This window comes from Schistocerca cancellata, chromosome 2 (assembly GCF_023864275.1).
Source record: "Schistocerca cancellata isolate TAMUIC-IGC-003103 chromosome 2, iqSchCanc2.1, whole genome shotgun sequence".
Lineage (NCBI taxonomy): Eukaryota > Metazoa > Arthropoda > Insecta > Orthoptera > Acrididae > Schistocerca > Schistocerca cancellata.
Genome location: NC_064627.1, coordinates 149,880,882 through 149,901,721, shown reverse-complemented (window position 1 = coordinate 149,901,721; position 20,840 = coordinate 149,880,882). Strand labels below are relative to the sequence as shown.

The following is a 20,840-nucleotide window of genomic DNA, read 5'->3' as shown; positions in this document are numbered from 1 at the left end:
TCTTGGTACTGGTATTTTCTTTCTTCTTGATTTTGTTTCGTTTATCTTGATTGTCAAACAATAGCTTTTTGAACGGAAATCTAGACAAAAATCTCGGATCTTTTGCCATTTTATTCTTTGTTGTGGGTCGATCATATTTTGGCAGTGGAAAAATACTGAACAGACGTACACGTGTTCGTACATCAGCTCTGTACTTCATTTGTATCACGTTCTTGATTTTTTCTGGTAACGCACAGACAAATCATCTGTTACTCAGGAGCCGCATTTGTTTGTGGGTTTGTGCCGAACTCATCTGCCTTCTTCAACTGTCGGAAGTTTGGCTCTCTCTGTGATTTCTGATGGAGCAAAGTCATATGCCGTGAAGCCATCCGGATTGAATGGCAATATACCAGTCGACTCGAAGGTTTCCTCAGCTGTTTGAATTGCATCTATTGTAGAATGTGCAGCTCGAAACAAAACACTCACATCTGTCCGCCTAATGGTTCTTCTTACATTTCTGACCGTTAGAAACTAAGAGTACGCGTGTAGATTTTCCCGCTATCTTACAGCGTACACTTAACCCATGCGCCACACAGTTCAAAAAAATGACACAAATGGCAGTCATTCCTTGGTTCCGCTGTTTGTCATGCCGTGGTTTGTTCTTCGCATAAGGGTGATTTTTTTTGGCAAATAATTTTATTTTCTACTGCATACCTAAACAGTGCTTTTTGCTTACTATGTACAGCTTAAAGATTACATTACTTGAAACAAAAACCTATATTTACCTGCTACAACCAAAATCTGACGGTATATGAAGATGGTATCTGTTCTTTCGGACATGCCAGAAAGAACACATACCATCTTCATATAGTTAAGGCTAACCGGCCAATGACCTTCTTCTTCTGTGCGGATGCACACGCATTGCCCGGTAAGATTGTCTGCCGCGAGTAATGAGTGTAATGGGCAGGGGCACTACGAATGTAGTGTGTGGACATTAAGTAGGTAATGTGGGTCTCACGGGGAACTTGCAAGGGATAAATCCCTGCAGTCGCACTATCCTATGTGCCCTCGGTGGCTCGGGTGGATAGAGCGGCTGCAATGTAAGCAGGAGATCCAGGGTTCGAGTCCCGGTCGGTGCACACATTTTCAACTGTCCCCGTTGATGTATATCAACGCCTGCCGACAGCTTACGGCATTGATTTAATTATCGTTTCAAAATCTGGCAGAGCTCTTCAAGATTACACATGATGGCGTCGCTTCAGAACCAAAGCTGAATGCAGTTTTTTGTTGTCGGTCAGAGTCGCCAATCCAGAGAAAACGATTCTGCGAACTCTTACCAGACGCGTACTCTTACCCGACCTCGCCCTAACAGTCTTCGTACCCAAACGTACTCCAAAATTTTGTTTACTTTTAGCCAAATACTTATCATAATTCTATAAGTTGCAAGGACACTACAGACACTTTACAATCTAAAATAAAATCCGTACTCACAGAGAATAGTTTTAAGTTTGTAGTCTTCTAGTATTCACCCACAAACTGGCGGCGCTCTGGTGGTTGGTGCTGAACGTTGTGGTGCCTGCAACAGTAACAACGAAAACTGAAAATATTGAATGCAGTGTCCAAATGAAAAAAAAAATGTTATAATCTTTTCAAGCCTGTGGTCTATTATTCACTGCGTATTTTATTTCACATGCGACAAGGTCAGCATATCGAGCTGAATAATGTCTTAGGAAAAGCGATTCAATTTCTCCGAAATTATCTTCAGTTATCAGCAGCCTTGAGAAAACTTGTTAAATCAGTGAAGTGAGATAAAGGTGGAGTAAACAGCAATGTATCTTATCTGAACCATCTTCGAATCTGAGTATTACATTTGTGCTATTTGATTGAAATGTCCTGTAACAAAGACTGGATGAAATCTGTAGGACAAAATATTATATGTGCAAGATAGTCTGTTTCAAGTATGTTCACTGGCTGAAAGTAAAAATAGACTTTGACGCTGGTGGGTGAACTGATGACTTTGTGTACTTTCAACAACTGAAAAAGAACAGATGCTCACACACAATTTCTTATAAATGTGAGTATATCACTATGATTAGAGGTAGGAAAACAATAACATGAGTGCCAAATGTATCGAGAATGAGGAGACAGCAAAACAAACAAACTGATCAAACTGAGTGAAAGGCAGGAGTATATTTCCTTCAAATTCCTGTACCTCAAAAAAAAAAAAAAAGTTTCGGCAACGATTATTATTAAAAATGAGAAATAAAATAATTGCAAATTAGGTGAAAATTGTTACCAAAACCATCATGTATAAGAGTAACAACACGAAAGAACCATAAACATTGCCAACAGATTTCACGGATTCGTGCGATCAGTTACAAACTCTGCTTCTGCAATTCATAAGCGAATCGCACAACCGCAGCTTGATTTTATTCCTGGACTACCACGTGCAGCGTCTACAAGTCTTCTGGAGCAAATCCCTATCACAATCTCTGGCAGTTTCGGTCCTATTACCCGAACCTTAGTATTAAAATATGACAAATTTCTCCAAGTCTCTATATGTGCTCCTCCATTTCGTCCCACTTCCTCTTTTACCACTATTGGGCCCACTCCACTTACTCGTCTATCTAGAGCTATTCATCAAGCCACCAGACATCATCCTTCAGCTGATCTACAGAAGCACCACCATCATCCATACCACAGCGGTCACCTTGAAAATCTACATCACCCGTTTTAGTAATGTCATCTACATGCGTTGTACACCTTTTAATGTTTCTTCTTAGGTGCACTGTGTTTTAAAAATCCATTACTGCGCACAAACAAGATGCGTCTCTACACAGACTGACGATCCCGCTTTTACAAAGTGGAGTAAAAAGGATGTGGTCCCCGTGGGCAATTTCAGTGGTAATATTTGTAGCAAAAAGGTAAATAACGTAGTTCGGTCTTCTGCGAAGGATTCAGAAATGACAATGAAGTCAGATTAATGTAGGTGTGTGACCAGTTTGATTTAAAAATGGTCTTTGTCCCACAAAACGCACGAAGAAATTTGCAGTCAATAACTGATCATATCGTTACAGAGGAAAGCTCCTGAGTCAGCTGGTTCGATGTTAGAGTGCATAAGGAGTACCCTGCACATCGTACGACTTCTTCATGAAAGGTATTTACTTTTCGTTTACGGTCCACGAACAACATAAGCAGGAGTGGAGCGTGATGGAAGATATTTCTCCCTTGTCCGTCCCTTTTTGGTTGCTCTGCTGGTTTTATTGCCCAGCTCTCTGTGCTTTCCTACATTCAAGCGTGCGCTGCAGGTGCTGTAACCTGCTCCAGAACTCCATTAGTTCATTAGTGATGCTCCGGACTCACAATCGCTGCAGTATGCCTTCTTTTGGGGTCTAGCAGTTTACAACCCGCTACGTATCGCAGAATCTTCATTGCGACAACCTGCGTTTGTTTCATTTCCAAAGAAGTTAAACTGCAAGCCCTAAGTTGCTGCTCATAGGCCGAGGAAAAGCTGATACCATCTTTCTGTCTTCTTGATGTCTTGATGAAAGCACTCTCTTCGCTCCTCGCTGATATCACCCAAATTATCAGGTAAAGGTACAAGATAACTATTCAGAAAGTGAATCCTGTAACTCGTCGAACAGCATGACAAACTTTACCACCTTGTTGGCTGCAACACAAGTATAATATGGATCCCTTATTGCCACTTAAGAACGTAGTAACAAAGTTCTTGCATGATACCCCAATCATCGTCTCTGCGACAGGCTTCATTTAAATTTGAAATCGAATACAATTTTTCGAATATCCGTTTCAACAAACATGCCTTCTTTCAGTTTCGCTTCTGACTCGCGAGAAAATTTCTCGCAGAGATGCTTTCAACATTCTCCATCTTTAGGTGAGGCTTTCACAAACTGTTTCTTTACGGCTAACTTAATAAGTAGTGGTGCAAATAGAATTTAAAAAAAAATCACAGAAGGTAAAAAGAGTTTGTCATAGCAGTTACGATGTACAGTACACTCAACACTGCAACCACTGCCACAGAAATTTAAACTTCATACAATTGTTAAGTGAAACGGCACATGAAATTTGTTTGGTGCAATTCTGCCCTTGTAAATCGCTATCGTTGTATATAAGGATCAGTACGGTCGAAATACTTTGGCGCGTGTGTAGTACTCTACACTATCCGTGTTTTCAAAGTTCAGAAACTGTTAAGTCTTGTCTGGAATTCCGTGAAATATGCAGTAAAGAGTGCAATAAAAAGACGTAAGATTTTCGCTGTAAATAACACAAAACTATTTCAGTTCTTACCTTAAGAAGTGGGTTATGTTATTATAATTCAGTATTGCGTGGCTTCCCAAAAAAATGTCCATCTTTTTTCTTGAATCGGTTTTTGATGTAGGGCACAACCACCAAAAGGAACTTTCACCACAATCAGTGGACATCACATGTACGTCAATCATAATGTTAAGTTCAAAGGTCTGAAGATGCACCTGTCGGTTTGAAACCGGTAACGACGCTAATAAACAGCATGATTAACGGTGTCTTGTTGCTGTTTTTATTTCAAGAATTAACATGCATTTTCACACAGTCGCAGTTTCACGATATCAGTTCCATTGAAAACTGATTATTATTTTGATTATTATTATGATTATTATTGTAATAGCACTGTAATGATTTTTATCGAAAATTAAATTAGCTAAAACTCGTTTTCAAACTATTAAGTGCCAATTGGTAAAAAATTAGTGGACAATATGGATTTATCTGTTGTCATATTACGATTGAGCGAAATAAAAAGTTCAAGAGGAAGCCACTTTCATTTAAAAAAAAAATCTTTTTTCATCGTTGGCTTATCAGACAATGTAATTTACAAGGACAAACAACTGACAAAAAAAAAATGGCTCTGAGCACTATGGGACTTAACTGCTGAGGTCATCAGTCCCCTAGAACTTACAACTAATTAAACCTAACTAACCTAAGGACATCACACACATCCATGCCCGAGGCAGGATTCGAACCTGCTACCGTAGCGCTCGCGCGGTTCCAGACTGTAGCGCTTAGAACCGCTCGGCCACTCCGCGCGGCAAACAACTGACAGTTTCTCTCTCCATGGTGCAGTCAGGCCGGAAGTGTAATCAGCGATGTATTTCGTAAACAATGGAGTATCTTTGCATATCTATATGTAATGCATCAAACGCTTAACTTTTTGACAATGACTGACACGTCGAAGCCGCTATAGCTAAGGATACTGCAACAAAATTCATTGTTTATCTTTCAGATTTCTCACACACACAACTTGATCGTCAGCTCTCCTCGTGTCCTGTACCCATCGTTCTTCAAGCCAATCGTCAAGAGTCATTTCTAATCACGAGGAAAACGCCATACAATTTCCTTATACCGACACTGGTCAGCTCGCTTGCCATTATGGCCTGCCCACCTCTGTTTCCGGCTTCACAACACCGTCCAGCTAGGCGCAGTAATTACCCTGACAGCGAGGACCAGGGTCCAAGTCCCTCAGAACGCTGACCCAAATTTATAGTTTTTTTCCAGAACCTCTTCAAGTGAATATTGGTGTGGTTGCTTTAACGAAGGCACGGCTGATTGGATCTCCATTATCCTCATTGCCGATCTGCAGTTAGATCGTTTTCGGTTAGAAGTGAAAATCTGACCCTTTTGACTCCCTTACTGCTTTCGATTTCAAAACAATGATACTGTTAGGGCGTAAATGCAAGCGCCGGCACGCCAGTCGGGAACGAGCGGAGAGGGCTGTGAAGAAGACGTCAGCCAATTGCACGCTGACCGACCCCTCTCCAGGACGACAACGAAACATCAGAGGCCTCTATGCGAAGAGGACATAAACGCCGAGCCGTCTGGTCGCGGTCCAGTTCTACAATAGCTTCAAGACTAGTCATTTCGCTTGTACTATTTAGCATTGTCTATACTGAAGAAACTCGGTTATTTTGTCTGTCGCCCTTTGCTTCGACACATCTGTGTAATATTCAGAGTTAATACTTTTCGTAATAAAACTCATTAATACGGTTTATTTGAACTGTTTGTCTAGCGATCCGAGAAAGCAGGTTCCCTAGACACCCCACACTTGACGACTAGGCAGGATTCAACACATACGTAAGACCTAACTTCTATCTTTCTGCTTTGTAAAACTTGGCAAACACCGCCTTTAGTAAGTCAGAGATACTTGCTTTATATTATTCATCGCTGAAATATTGATCGATAACACAGGCTAATGACGAAAAACATTTTCAATGCGCTGAATCCTAATATGATAACAAACGCTTTGTCAACAACCTTTTTTTTTCACCCCTTATTGAAAAACTGACCATGTCCGAGAATTACTAGCACTTTTGGGTTCCGTATAAAACTAATTATGTTCATAGAAAGTTTATCCATCCTGGGAATAGAGAATACAGACGATGGTTGCCTATTATCGACATTGATAATGGCAAGATACCGGTACCGGAAAGTCCAAAACTTTCGAGAACGTTTTAAATTTGAAGTCGGATAACAATGGCAAAAGAAATATTTTCTTCGTATCATGTAATTACAAATTTAGAATTTCCGAATTGTTTTCTTTTGCTTTTACTGTGAGAACTTACTGCTTGCCAAATTTCGTGATTCTGAGTGAGCGGGAAGTACGCTATAAGTTTGTATGAGTTTGCGTGTATCAGAATATGTGACATAAATGGCCGTATCTTTTGACTGCATTAACTCAGATGCTTTACGCTGCCAAATGACCGTAGACCTTAGAATGTGACATAAATTTCAAGTTGATACGTCTTTCCGTTCCTGAGAAACAGGGTTTTGTAACAGTCAGACAGAAGGACAATAAAGTGCTTATTTTGCATATTTTAACGATTTGAATGACATTATTAATTTTATATTTAAAATAGTAATAATATTAACAGAAATTATGGAAATAGTGGTTTGGCTGTTCTTTGTTTTTAGTAAGAACGTCCTGGTGCCCACGACGATCTGTTTACACCTCCACACTTCACGTTGGACCTCAGGGAATACTTTGTGGATGCCCTGCTGAAAGACGGAGAATGGTTCACGTATGTTAGCGAGGTGTTACCGCGCTTGTAAGAAGGGAAATTGAAAGGAGATGTGTTTACTGGATCGTACAATAAAAAATATTGTTCGATTCCCTTGCTTCTTTTTCATGTGCTTCTCATTTTGTCAGACACTTCACTTTAAACGTAATACTTATGAAACACCCTGACAGATTTAAAAAGTGTGTGCGCATCTGGGACACGAACCCACAACGTTTCCTTACTCGTGCAATACTCTCTCCGACTGAGCTAACCAGGCACGACTCAGAACCAGCCATCACTTCTGCCCTTACATCTTTCCTACTTTCCGTATTTTACAGAAACTCTGCTGTAAATCTAACTGCACGAGGACGTCTGGAAAGAAGAATGTGACATAGATACGGATTAGCCATAGCCTAGGGGATTGTTTCCAGCATGTATTTTTGGTTCTGTAGCGGGTAGTCCCGGTTCGACTCACAGTTTTAAACGTCAGCAACTTTCAAAATTCTGGTAGCAGAAATAAAAGTTTTAAATCTGCCACTATCGCTATTATTATTACTATTCAAGTTACCTTCCATTAGGAATCTAGACGCACTCAATGACTGCGGTACGATTTTCAAAATGATGGAGCACAGCATTCAGTCTTCTTTCAGGTTTTATTAAGCAAATCTAGTTTTCGGCTAGTGCCTAGCCATTATCAATGATCACAGTATCAATGCATGTCCTAGTACGTCATCCCCTCCTCTGTCACAGTTCGGTCAAGAAGCCCGAAGAACAGGGGACTGACGTCCTAGGACATGCATTGATACTGTGATCATTGATAATGGCTAGACACTAGCCGAAATCTAGATTTGCTTAATAAAACCTGAAAGAAAAGGAAGAATGATTGCTGTGCTACATCTTTTTATTAGTATTATTTATCACCGGCAGCAGTAGTAGAAGTAATGCTAGTATTAACTTTATTAGTTCATGGTCAATACTCTCGTTCACATCGTCTCTACATACATCCAGATTATTTTTTATTCTATTAATACTATGGTATTATTATTTCTCATACTAAATTATTGTTATTTTTTAGTACGGCATGTGTGAATACCAGGACCGACGTAAAAGAGAGCCTAATCTCATCAGGTTAAATAAAAACACAAAAGTAAAATGTTTCACTACAACTTGCGCGTCAATATCAACAGCAGTATCACATACAGGAGAGTGAATTTTGTGATATTATTAACAGCATTGCGATAGCTATATCCCAGTAACGATAGCACGCCGGTTACGTTGCAGTTTTGTCAGAGACGGCAGTGGACTAAAATGATCCGTTGAACAACACGGATACTATCTCGAGAAAAGGAGATAAAGGGCTAAACAGAAATAAGTAAAACAAAGGTAATGTGATGGTAGTCGAACTGAATCAGGTGATGCTGAGAGATTACGTTAAGAACTTAGGTTTAATAGTAGTATATGATTTTTCTTATTTAGAAAGCGAAGAAGCTGACGATGAGCGAAAGAGAGAAGACATAAAATGGCAACAGTAAGAAAAGTATTTCTGAAGAAGAGGAATATAAATGATTTATGTATGTATATACATCTCGAGTGTAAATTTGTACAGAAGTGAAACGTCGAGGATAAACAGTTCAAAAAGAACAGAATGAAGGCTATTGAAATGTGGTACTACAGAAGAATGCTGAAGATTACACCAGTAGATGAAGTAACTTACGGGGAGGTACTGCATCTCATTTGGTAGAAAAGAAGTTTATTGCACGACTTGACTAAAACGAAGGGATCGGTTCACAGAGCATATACTGAGACATCAAGTAATAGTCTTTTTCATAATGGAAGGAAGGTGAGGAGGGGTGGCCGGCCGTGGTGGCCGAGCGGTTCTAGGTGCTTCAGTCTGGAAACGCGCGACCGCTACGGTCGCAGGTTCGAATCCTGCCTCTGGCATGGATGTGTGTGATGTCCTTAGGTTAGTTAGGTTGAAGTAGTTCTAAGTTCTAGGAGACTAATGACCTCAGAAGTTAAGTCCCATAGTGCTCAGAGCCATTGGACCATTTGAGGAGGGGTGAGTGCTGATTACAGAGAGATATCGAAGCTGATTACAGTAAGCGGATACACAGGTTAAGATGACTGCAACAGTTATGAAGAGACTTACGCGGGCTAGACTAGCAATAAAGCAGTCTTCGGACTGAAGATCACAACAACAGAAACTTGTAAAATGCAGTAAATGTACTGGGACTGCTTTCTTAAAGTCGAGCTTTCACAAACTATGTAAGATATTCCCTCCAGTAACCCCACAACAGACATTAGCAAACGGAATTCTTCGCTCTGGAGGCGGTGTCACGTAAGGTCTGGAGGCAGACAAAGGTCGGACGTGCTTCACACACGGCCTCGCGACGTGAAGGCGGCTGCGTCACCTGAATCGAAATGACTCCACAATAGGGCATTGGTAGAGGCGTGCTGGAGGTTCACGAGCGCCGTGCTTGCCTTCGTGGCACTTACCCAGTAATATAGCCTGCCAATCACAGGAGGACTCAGCTAAAAACTCTTAAATTATTGGTAGCTTCTTGGGTTTCACCCGTGATTTCGCATATCGTAGAGACAGTTGGTAACGTATGTGACAATACAAATTTAAGATTTCGTTGCATGGCTGCGCTTCAGCAATTGTGCATGCAACAGCTTCAATGGATTGGAAATAAAAGTCAGCCAGATGGAAAATATAGGTTTATTAAAGCTTGATCATGGTTTCGTTAATTTTAAAACTGTATTCTTCAGATGGTATTGTACGTAGAATCACAGTATCTATATCCAATGTGGGAGTCAAATGGTTCAAATGGCTCTGAGCACTATGCGACTTAACTTCTGAGGTCATCAGTCGCCTAGAACCTAGAACTAATTAAACCTAACTAACCTAAGGACATCACACACATCCATGCCCGAGGCAGGATTCGAACCTGCGACCGTAGCGGTCACGCGGTTCCAGACTGAAGCGCCTTTAACCGCACGGCCACACCGGCCGGCAATGTGGGAGTCGTTGACTCTGTCTAGTAAATCCATTTAATCACCATTTAAAATATGATTTTAAAGTAAGATCTCTATACTGTAGAGCTATGTCTTAAGACTGTGGATCCAACTAAATAAATTGCACCACTTGAAAGATTTGTATATACACTCCTGGAAATTGAAATAAGAACACCGTGAATTCATTGTCCCAGGAAGGGGAAACTTTATTGACACATTCCTGGGGTCAGATACATCACATGATCACACTGACAGAACCACAGGCACATAGACACAGGCAACAGAGCATGCACAATGTCGGCACTAGTACAGTGTATATCCACCTTTCGCAGCAATGCAGGCTGCTATTCTCCCATGGAGACGATCGTAGAGATGCTGGATGTAGTCCTGTGGAACGGCTTGCCATGCCATTTCCACCTGGCGCCTCAGTTGGACCAGCGTTCGTGCTGGACGTGCAGACCGCGTGAGACGACGCTTCATCCAGTCCCAAACATGCTCAATGGGGGACAGATCCGGAGATCTTGCTGGCCAGGGTAGTTGACTTACACCTTCTAGAGCACGTTGGGTGGCACGGGATACATGCGGACGTGCATTGTCCTGTTGGAACAGCAAGTTCTCTTGCCGGTCTAGGAATGGTAGAACGATGGGTTCGATGACGGTTTGGATGTACCGTGCACTATTCAGTGTCCCCTCGACGATCACCAGTGGTGTACGGCCAGTGTAGGAGATCGCTCCCTACACCATGATGCCGAGTGTTGGCCCTGTGTGCCTCGTTCGTATGCAGTCCTGATTGTGGCGCTCACCTGCACGGCGCCAAACACGCATACGACCATCATTGGCACCAAGGCAGAAGCGACTCTCATCGCTGAAGACGACACGTCTCCATTCGTCCATTCACGCCTGTCGCGACACCACTGGAGGCGGGCTGCACGATGTTGGGGCGTGAGCGGAAGACGGCCTAACGGTGTGCGGGACCGTAGCCCAGCTTCATGGAGACGGTTGCGAATGGTCCTCGCCGATACCCCAGGAGCAACAATGTCCCTAATTTGCTGGGAAGTGGCGGTGCGGTCCCCTACGGCACTGCGTAGGATCCTACGGTCTTGGCGTGCATCCGTGCGTCGCTGCGGTCCGGTCCCAGGTCGACGGGCACGTGCACCTTCCGCCGACCACTGGCGACAACATCGATGTACTGTGGAGACCTCACGCCCCACGTGTTGAGCAATTCGGCGGTACGTCCACCCGGCCTCCCGCATGCCCACTATACGCCCTCGCTCAAAGTCCGTCAACTGCACATACGGTTCACGTCCACGCTGTCGCGGCATGCTACCAGTGTTAAAGACTGCGATGGAGCTCCGTATGCCACGGAAAACTGGCTGACACTGACGGCGGCGGTGCACAAATGCTGCGCAGCTAGCGCCATTCGACGGCCAACACCGCGGTTCCTGGTGTGTCCGCTGTGCCGTGCGTGTGATCATTGCTTGTACAGCCCTCTCGCAGTGTCCGGAGCAAGTATGGTGGGTCTGACACACCGGTGTCAATGTGTTCCTTTTTCCATTTCCAGGAGTGTATATGAAACCTGGCAGCGGATCCTACAGAACGTAATTCTGTTGCGTACAAAGCAAGTGACATGCGCTGGCGTCACTAGCTCTGTATCGAGTCCTACGAGAAAGACAGGCCGCGGTGCGTACGTCACGAGGGCAGGCCTGAGCTAGCTCGCTCGTTCAGCTCACCGGACGAAATGCGTTTCTGATAGCATTAACTAGTAACTGGGTGCTTACATACTAACGAGCATTGCATATTCCACTGAAATAGGCTTTTATAGAGTCTTACTGACTACTACAACAAAATACACAACTCTGCAGCATCTGTACTTTAAAATCTATGCTCTGTATAAGTGGTATAACAGCTCGTTTATAGCATTTAGTTCCTACTGCTTAACAGTACTCATTCCATACAAGGTGAAGTACCTCATCCAACCGACAAAATTTTATTGTACCCAGTAAAACGGTAACAAATTATTAGTAGGCATATGGACTTTCGATCGTTGTAGGACTAACAAAGAATAAGACTCCATAATAGCGGATTCTAATAGAAGATGCAATTCTCATTTGTACGTAAACGCGCAATTACGAGTTAACAGGTGCAGAAGTGTAGTTCGTCTGCTGACTTGAGCGAGCGAGCGAGTGAGCGAGTTCAGGACTACCTTCGTGACGTAGGTGCCGCGGCCCGTCTCTCTCGTGGGTCTCGTTCTGTGTGTAGCATACTTACCCTTTGTAGGATTCGACGCCACGTTTCATATTTAAATGTCATTATAAACCTTTCAAGTGGCACGCTACACGTTGTTGGATCCATCGTCCAATGTGTAATACTTAAAAAAAAGTCTTAAGACAAAGCTCTACAGTAGAGAACTACTACTTTTAAATCATGTCTTTTAAACGATGGATTTACTAGACAATGTCAACGACTCCCACATTGGTTATAGATTATATCCAATACAGTTTGAAAACTGTCGAAACCATGGTTCAAATGGCTCTGAGCACTATGGGACTCAACTGCTGTGGTCAGCAGTCCCCTAGAACTTAGAACTACTTAAACCTAACTAACCTAAGGACACTACACACCCATGCCCGAGGCAGGATTCGAACCTGCGATCGTAGCAGCAGCGCGGCTCCGGACTGGAGTGCCTAGAACCGCACGGCCACCACGGCCGGCTGTCGAAACCATGATCAATCTTTAATAAACCTGTATTTTGCAATTCGAAAAAAAATGGGTCAAATGGCTCTGAGCACTATGGGACTCAACATCTCAGGTCATAAGTCCCCTAGAACTTAGAACTACTTAAACCAACTAACCTAAGGACATCACACACACCCATGCCCGAGGCAGGATTCGAACCTGCGACCGTAGCAGTCCCGCGGTTCCGGACTGTAGCGCCAGAACCGCTAGACCACCGCGGCCGGCTGCAATTCGTTGGCTGTTATTTCCAGTCCATTGAAGCTGATACACATTTAAGTCTAAACCTGTTTTACTCTTTTAGAACAGTCATATTACTTGGGTGCTGTTAAGAAATGGTTCAGATGGCTCTAAGCACTATGGGACTTAACATCTCAGGTCATCAGTACCCTAGACTTAGAACTACTTACACCTAACCAACCTAAGGACATCACAGACATCCATGCCCGGGGCAGGATTCGAACCTGCGACCGTAGCGGTCGCGCGGTTCCGTACTGAAGCGGGATGCAGTTCTAATTATGATATCCTCTCAGTTAATTTTCAGTGTTCCATAGGTATGCTGCCTAGCTTTCACGAAAGTTATAGGAAGAATCGGCAAAGTATTATGCCTAGGCACAAGATCCATGCCTGGACTAAAGCTATTACATCGCATTTGGACAATGACGTAAAGCTGTTAACTGTTAACATACGAGGGTTGCCCAGAAAGTAATGCATCGCATTAATTTCAACATTTCTTCATTGAATATAATGGAAATTACACACACGAACGAATGGTGTTTTATCTACACACCCTATTTTTCCACGTAATCTCCATCCCGTTCTATGGCCTTCCTCCACTGCGAAACAAGGGCGTTTATGCCCTGTCCGTACCAATCCTTGTACTGGTGGCGGATGCAGTGCTTCACTGTGTGAATCACCTCCTCATCATCCTCAAAATGTCTTTCACGAATGGCATCCTTTAATGGCCCAAACAACTGGAAGTCCGAGAGGGCTGCAACCTGTCAGGTGTGAAAGCCGTGGATGGTCTCCCAGAACGCTGCAAATCGTGGAGCTCCGCCGAACTGCCTTCTGATAATCTCGCCCTCCGTGCCCAGCGAGAAACTGTACTTACGTCGACAGCAAATGCTACATTGATTTTGCACAAGCGTGTATCATTATTCCCCCCAGTTTCTTTCCCTGCAGTGAGAAATCTAAGCCCGCATCTCGTGGTCGTGCGGTAGCGTTCTCGCTTCCCACGCTCGGGTTCCCGGGTTCGATTCCCAGCGGGGTCAGGGATTTTCTCTGCCTCGTGATGGCTGGGTGTTGTGTGCTGTCCTTAGGTTAGTTAGGTTTAAGTAGTTCTAAGTTCTAGGGGACTGATGACCATAGATGTTGAGTCCCATAGTGCTCAGAGCCATTTGAACCAGCCAGAAATCTAATGACGGCACGTTGTTTGTAATGTCAGACGCCATTTTGAAACTGTTCTGCAGCTATGCTATCTGTTGGAAGTGACGGAGACTTGGCGCGCTCACTCAGGAGACTTCAGATAATACATACGTAACGTTCCGCATTCGTAGCATTGTTTTAGGCTGAGAAAAGAAATGCGGTGCATTACTTTCTGGGCAACCCTTGTAATTTATGGTCTAAATGTTTATATGTTCTTCAATAGAATGCAAGTCTGAACAAGCCAATATGAAATCTACTAAAATCACAAACCGCATCACCTGAAGAATGAAAAATAGCAATGAAACGAGCGTATGGCATTGTTGCCCAGGAGGCCCCATCCAGGAAGTTCGGCCGGCAAGTGTAAGTCTTATTCCAGTCGAAGTCACACTGGGCGACTGGAATGCCGGTGATGGGGATGAAATGATGATGAGGACAACACAACACCCACACCACGAGCGGTGAAAAATCCCCATCATGGCCTGGAATCGAACCCGGGCCCGCTGCATGGGAGGTAAGCACGTAACCACGCAGCTAAGCAGGCGGACAAGAAAAAAAAGTTTGCGTAAGTTCATAAATATTTGTTCGACTTAAAACACGAAAGCTCTCACATGTACTAACCGTGTTACTACTGCCGCGCTATTTTTACAGTACGGAGCGGAATGCATGCGGAAATGATGAGACTGCCACTGTTGTAATACGTCTACTCAAGATTGTTTACAAATCCGATTCGATGTAACAGTTCAAACTGAAAGTTCAACTTATCCGTAAGCGTTGAAGTCCAGACTCGCCACAATATTCTGGAAGTATTTTCACAACACTTTTCTACCTGGACGGAAGCAGTCTGAGTACGTAACATTGTAACCTTCCACAGATCACACAATCGGGCAACCTGGATTCGGAGTTAGCTTCTCTACCGAATAGCTGCCGTGCTCAAATTCCGGCATCCTATACGCGTGACGTGAGCGGACAGCATGCAACATACTTGGTTTTCACTGTAGCGCATAGCTCGTAATGGGCAAGAGTCCGCCAGGTGAAGCAAACGAAACTTCGCGCCGTTATGCATCTGAATAATCCCAAACGTGGCACAGCTTCCCCACTTGAACGGCCTTACATAAGGTATTAATGAATTCGCCCCCGACCAAAACTGTAAAAGATCATCTTAAATCATACGATCAAAATGAAGACAAACGGGAATGAGTTAACGTAAAAGACGACGGGGAACAGAAAAAAAACGGAATAAAGTTGCCGTGGGCGGAGCTTGTACAGTACGCATTTCTGCCGCTACGCGTCTATAGTGAAACTCATTTCCAGTTCAGTGCTCCATCCCAATCACATCTCTCTCCGTCAAGATCTGTATGGAAACGATTGCGAGAATCGTATTAACTTCTGCACATGGGCGTTAAGACAGGAAACGTCGGATGTATCACGTAAGGCAAAGGTCCCGAGTTCAAGTTTCGGTCCGGCACATAGTTTTAATCTGTCAGGAAGTTTCGTCACGTATCTTGTTTAGTGAGGATGCCGTATAACCAGTCATGGCGAGGTAAACCTTAAAAAATGCACTACTGGTCTGTTGACAATGCCCGCTGGCTTCGTCAGGTGGAACATCAGCGTCCATGTGAAACTACCTCTTTAATTATTATACTTTTTAAATACTGACCTACAGAATTTTCCGTGACAAAGACAACTCAAACTTAACCCTATTCATTTATTACCCACAATACACAAGCCACAAGCTCAACGTAAACTGATTGCAAACACATTGACAACATGACTTCCAATAATTAACGTGAAAGAATGGCCCTTAATTGCTAGAAATCCTGACACTAAAACAAATCCAAAAAACATGAAATTAAAGAAATATGGAACTACCTACAATTCAATCACGAATCCCGATAGCGGAAACCCCAACAACGGCCAGCTAAATAAAAAGATTCTAACTACTATAGACTCTACTAGGAGGCATGTGGTTACCAAAAGAAATATTTTGTTGAAGATCAAGCAATGTATTTAGAAAATTTTACCTTATTCATGTGACTTCCAGTTCCAAAAATTATATAGTTGTCAATAATTCCACTACCCAAACATTATCAACAACATCCATCGTCATACATTTCCCTGCGTATTTTCTTATAAATACATAATTTCATCTCGCTTTATATTGCGTGTCCTACCAACTAAGAGTCTCCATTAAAAAAAAAATAATAATGATGTCCATACACTTCCCTATCCACTCGCTAACTAATAGTCCGACCAACCACAGAATCTCTTCCCCGAGGGCACAGAGCGCTGTCAGCGATATTAACACAATCTATAGCGCTGCCAACATACAAACAAGCTGCTTACACATGGAGCGTAGCGTGTGGTGTGGGATAGTGAACCATCAGCCCATAGGCCCGTTTTTCATGTATCAGAGCCTCCTAACAGACCATCTTCCACGGATGCTAGAAGAAGTTCCGCTGCAGAATCTGTGGTACAAATATGATGGCGGTCCAGCCCATAGCGCACGAAGTACTACAGCATGTCCTCATGAAGTGTTTCCAAATTGTTGGATTGGATGCAGATGACCGCTACCTTGGCCGGCCCATTTCCCGAAATGACGCCTGGAGACTGAAAGACACTGTCTATGAGGACATACCAACTACGTCCAAAGATATGCGATCACGTATTACTGCAGCCTTCTCGAACATCTCTGCTGAAATGCTACCATGTGTGCATCAGTCGTTCAATACCAGATTGGAAGCGTGTATAGCCGACGCCGATGTTCATTTTGAACACAACCTGGTCAGAATCCACACAACTAATATGCACTTGTGTCGTTCTTTATTGTGCGCTGCCGCAAATATTGAACACGTGTCGGTGTGGGAACTTTTCAAAATACGATACCTCGTAAACGACTCTCACTAGAATTCTGCAGTAAACGCCAATGACATTCTGATGTATCCTACTTTTAATCTGTTATTGTCGATAGGCATTGTTACGTTTAAAAAGAATATGTTTGCACAAAACAACACTTCCCAAGTATTATTAAAATCTGTTAAGAGGCTAGCAATACTAGCCTCTGAGTACCAGTCCATTCTGTGAAAACGGCACATCAATAGCTCTTTCCATTCTCGCAGTATTTGCGTTGCAGGTTTTAGGTGATTCTCCCTGTGTAAGGGTGGGACTAGCGTCAGATGTAAAGGACACGTACACGACTCGTGTAAGAGACTGTTATCAGCACCTAAGAGAGTTCGAAAGGGGACTCACCGTGAGTCGCCATATAGCAGGCTGTCCGAACTGTGCAGTATCCAGATTTGGGGGGCATTCGGATATGAAAGTGGTCCGATGTCGGTCTGCGTGGGAACGTGAGTGCAGGTATACTGGTCCACCGCAGGGGAGGATCGCCGTGATATGCACCGAGCACAGTGTCACACCATTACATCTGTTCCCGCCATCCGTGGACAAGTAACGGACCCCCTCTGTGTCATCCCGCACTATTAGTCGGACACTCGCAGCACCCAGTCTAGAGAACTACTGTCCCATGCGTAGACAGATGTTAACACCACAGCACAAACTGCTGCTTATGAATGGCCATCTTATTGCATCGATGAGGGACTTCAGCTGTTGATATATATGAGAAAAAGTGCCACCACAGGTGTATCTTGAGAATGTCTTCATTCTATCATACGACTAGTTTCGGCGACACATTACCACCATCCTCAGACCCCACGACAGTCAAAAGTGTATTCGATTTCCTTGGTGCATTTATTGTAGGATCCTTGTTACTAGCCCATATGTGCTAGTGCAATGTGCCGCCGACTAGTCACGTGACAGAATAAAGACATTCTCAACATACAGCTGAGGTAGTACTTTTTCTCATTCTTACTGCTACGTTTGTTGTGGTACTGTGACCCGGAAGTAAGCAATGCTGACGGATGGCGTCGCATTGTGTTCAACGAAGAATCATGGACCTGTACTATAGCAGGCAAATGTCATGGTGACCTCGGGAAATTTTGCCCTTCTTCCAGTTTTTTGGGGAGGCGCAGCGGTATTACTCCTGATACCACTATGTGGACAGCCACTGGGTATGACCTCACGCTACGTCTGATAACGACTGAGCGAACTCTGAAATCACGGGCATCCTGAGTCCTCCTGCGTTACTTCACACACGACGGTATTATGGTGCCTTTCCTCAACAGGACAGTTCTCGTCCACACATGGCCCGTGTCTCCATGAACTGTCTGCGCGATACTGATGTACTGCCACTGTAGTGTTGGCAGGAGAGCCAACACCGTGTTAGTAGAGGAGGCCGCAATGCACGCGTTTAGCTCACGCAGGCTGGCGTGAGGAGGGATGGACTATACTGACGTGAGGTCTGGAACATGACAAGGAATTAGAATTCAGAAAGCGGACGTAGCTAGTTTGATACTTAACTTTAATCCATTAATGATGAACGTCGCTCTTGACGGTACATGATTCACAGTATTATCTGTTCAGAAGACATATTAACTGAATATGGCGCCTTGCTAGGTCGTAGCAAATGACGTAGCTGAAGGCTATACTAAGCTGTCGTCTCGGCAAATGAGAGCGTATGTAGACAGTGAACCATCGCTAGCAAAGTCGGCTGTACAACTGGGGCGAGTGCTAGTGACTCTCTCTAGACCTGCCGTGTGGCGGCGCTCGGTCTGAAATCACTGATATTGGCGACACGCGGGTCCAACGTATACTAACGGACCGCGGCCGATTTAAAGGCTACCACCTAGCAAGTGTGGCGTCTGGCGCTGACACCACAGCCACAACCAGCAAGATCCACAGATCTGTCCCTGGTAGGACTGTGTGGGTGGGAGCTTGGGCGTCACCTTCATCGCTGTGCCAGTATCCAGGATACTGAGGACCAGTTACAATAGCTGTGCGCCAGCTTGCGTCAGGGGAGGATACCACGGCTTATGACGCGTTTCTGAACCGGATCAATGCATACTTTCCGGCCAGACAGGATGCAACATCGCTCAGACATGTTTTGCTCAAGTCTGTGGCCAGTGAAATAGCATGCCAACCCAAACCATGAAATTCCATTATGTTTCCTCTTCTTGTACTATGTGCTTCACTTTTTTGTGAGTCAGCGGATAAGGGTGAGATAATACAAAATTTTGGACTTGCCTACGGTGTTTAGAACAATGTTTTACCACTACATAGGTGACAGTAAGAAAATCAGCATGCAGTGCAAAAACATATGATCTAATATATACTCATGCTCAGAAAAAGGAAACGTCTTGAACGACTAGTGATAGGACGTCGATATTCACAGCACATTGCAACGTATCCATCCAGTATTGGTGGTGGTAAAACTCTACTTAAGCAGGAAGATTACCGTCGCTTTGTCATGTCTTAGGGGTCCTGCAAGCTACCGTCTGTAGTAAATGGTTTCTTAAATTCCTGTGGTCCACGAAATTACTGGCCCCTGCGAGTTATTGCAGGGTACTGATAATTTCTAGCGGAAGTTTTTAACCAACCAGTAAAAATTTGAACGAAACGGATAACGCAATATATTTTTTGGACCACTACAGAAGGCACATATCCAGGGCGTAATAGGCAGTATATAGCTTTTATTTGCTTTCATGACCCAGAATTGGAATGTGGTACTGACTTTCACCTTTTTTATGATGGAGGGAGCAAGTAATCAGTCGAGGGTGGAGATTAATTGATATTTATTCAGTACCGATGGTATTTCAACAACTAGTCGTGTTATTCTTGCAGCACACATCATCAAAACTGGTCCCTCTAGTTAACATGTTTCAGTATCGATACGAAATTATAGAATGGAACATGGGAACGCAGACCTGGCTTCAATGTAATTTTTTACAAACACACAATTATGCTTAAACCCAAGCTTATTACATCCAACGGCTATGGATGACTCAGAACAAGTTCAGCAAAGAGACTACAAGTATTTCATGCCATTATTGACTGAATTTGAAAATCTCAAATACGGTTATGATCTGCCCGTTAAGAGATACAGTCTTAAGTTGAAGGTTTAACGCAATAAGACAACTGTTAAAGACAGAAACTGTGTACATGGTCTCAGGCAGTGTAACACATGGTCTGCAAATTACCCAGAATATACTCACCCAGTATTTGAGAATGAGTAATTTGCGACTACCAAACAACTTTGCACGTAATTTCAAACAATTTCAAACCTTATGACACTTTTTCGTCCTGAAAGCCCCTTAAAAATAATAAAAGGAAAAAAGGCTTATCTCTTACTACGTTTTCGCTGTCCACGCATTAAAACTTCAGTATCAAGCACGATATTAGAATTTATTACTTCCTTGCTCTGTTCACAGTGCATTTTGCAGTATCCATCTATACCACTGCAGAATTATGTCACTGTACGACACACTGTTCAGGAGACATGACGTCCTAAATACTGAGATTCGTGAAAACTAGATTTTACGAACGCGGAGCACAAGTTATCGACATTGCATTCGTCCAGTGTTTGACAACGAGAGCATTTAGCAGCTCCCAGAAAACTTTAAATTTCTGGAAGTGTTGTGTACACGAGAGTTCAATTCCTTGAAGAATCTTAGTTGGCGGCATTACTGATCTTTACACAAATAAATATTTCTGTCACCGCTTCGGACATCATAAATACGAGCCTATTTCCCT

At 43.5% G+C, this 20,840-nt stretch overlaps 1 protein-coding gene across 2 annotated transcripts in view; it reads right to left on the bottom strand.

The window, feature by feature from the left end:
• Positions 1-20,840, bottom strand: part of LOC126161443 (neutral ceramidase-like) — a 516,902-nt gene that overhangs the window by 417,190 nt on the left and 78,872 nt on the right. For both annotated transcript variants that reach the window (XM_049917257.1, XM_049917259.1), the window contains exon 2: positions 1,471-1,555. The gene's annotated coding sequence lies outside the window, so the exon portion shown is untranslated. The remainder of the gene's footprint in view (positions 1-1,470; positions 1,556-20,840) is intronic.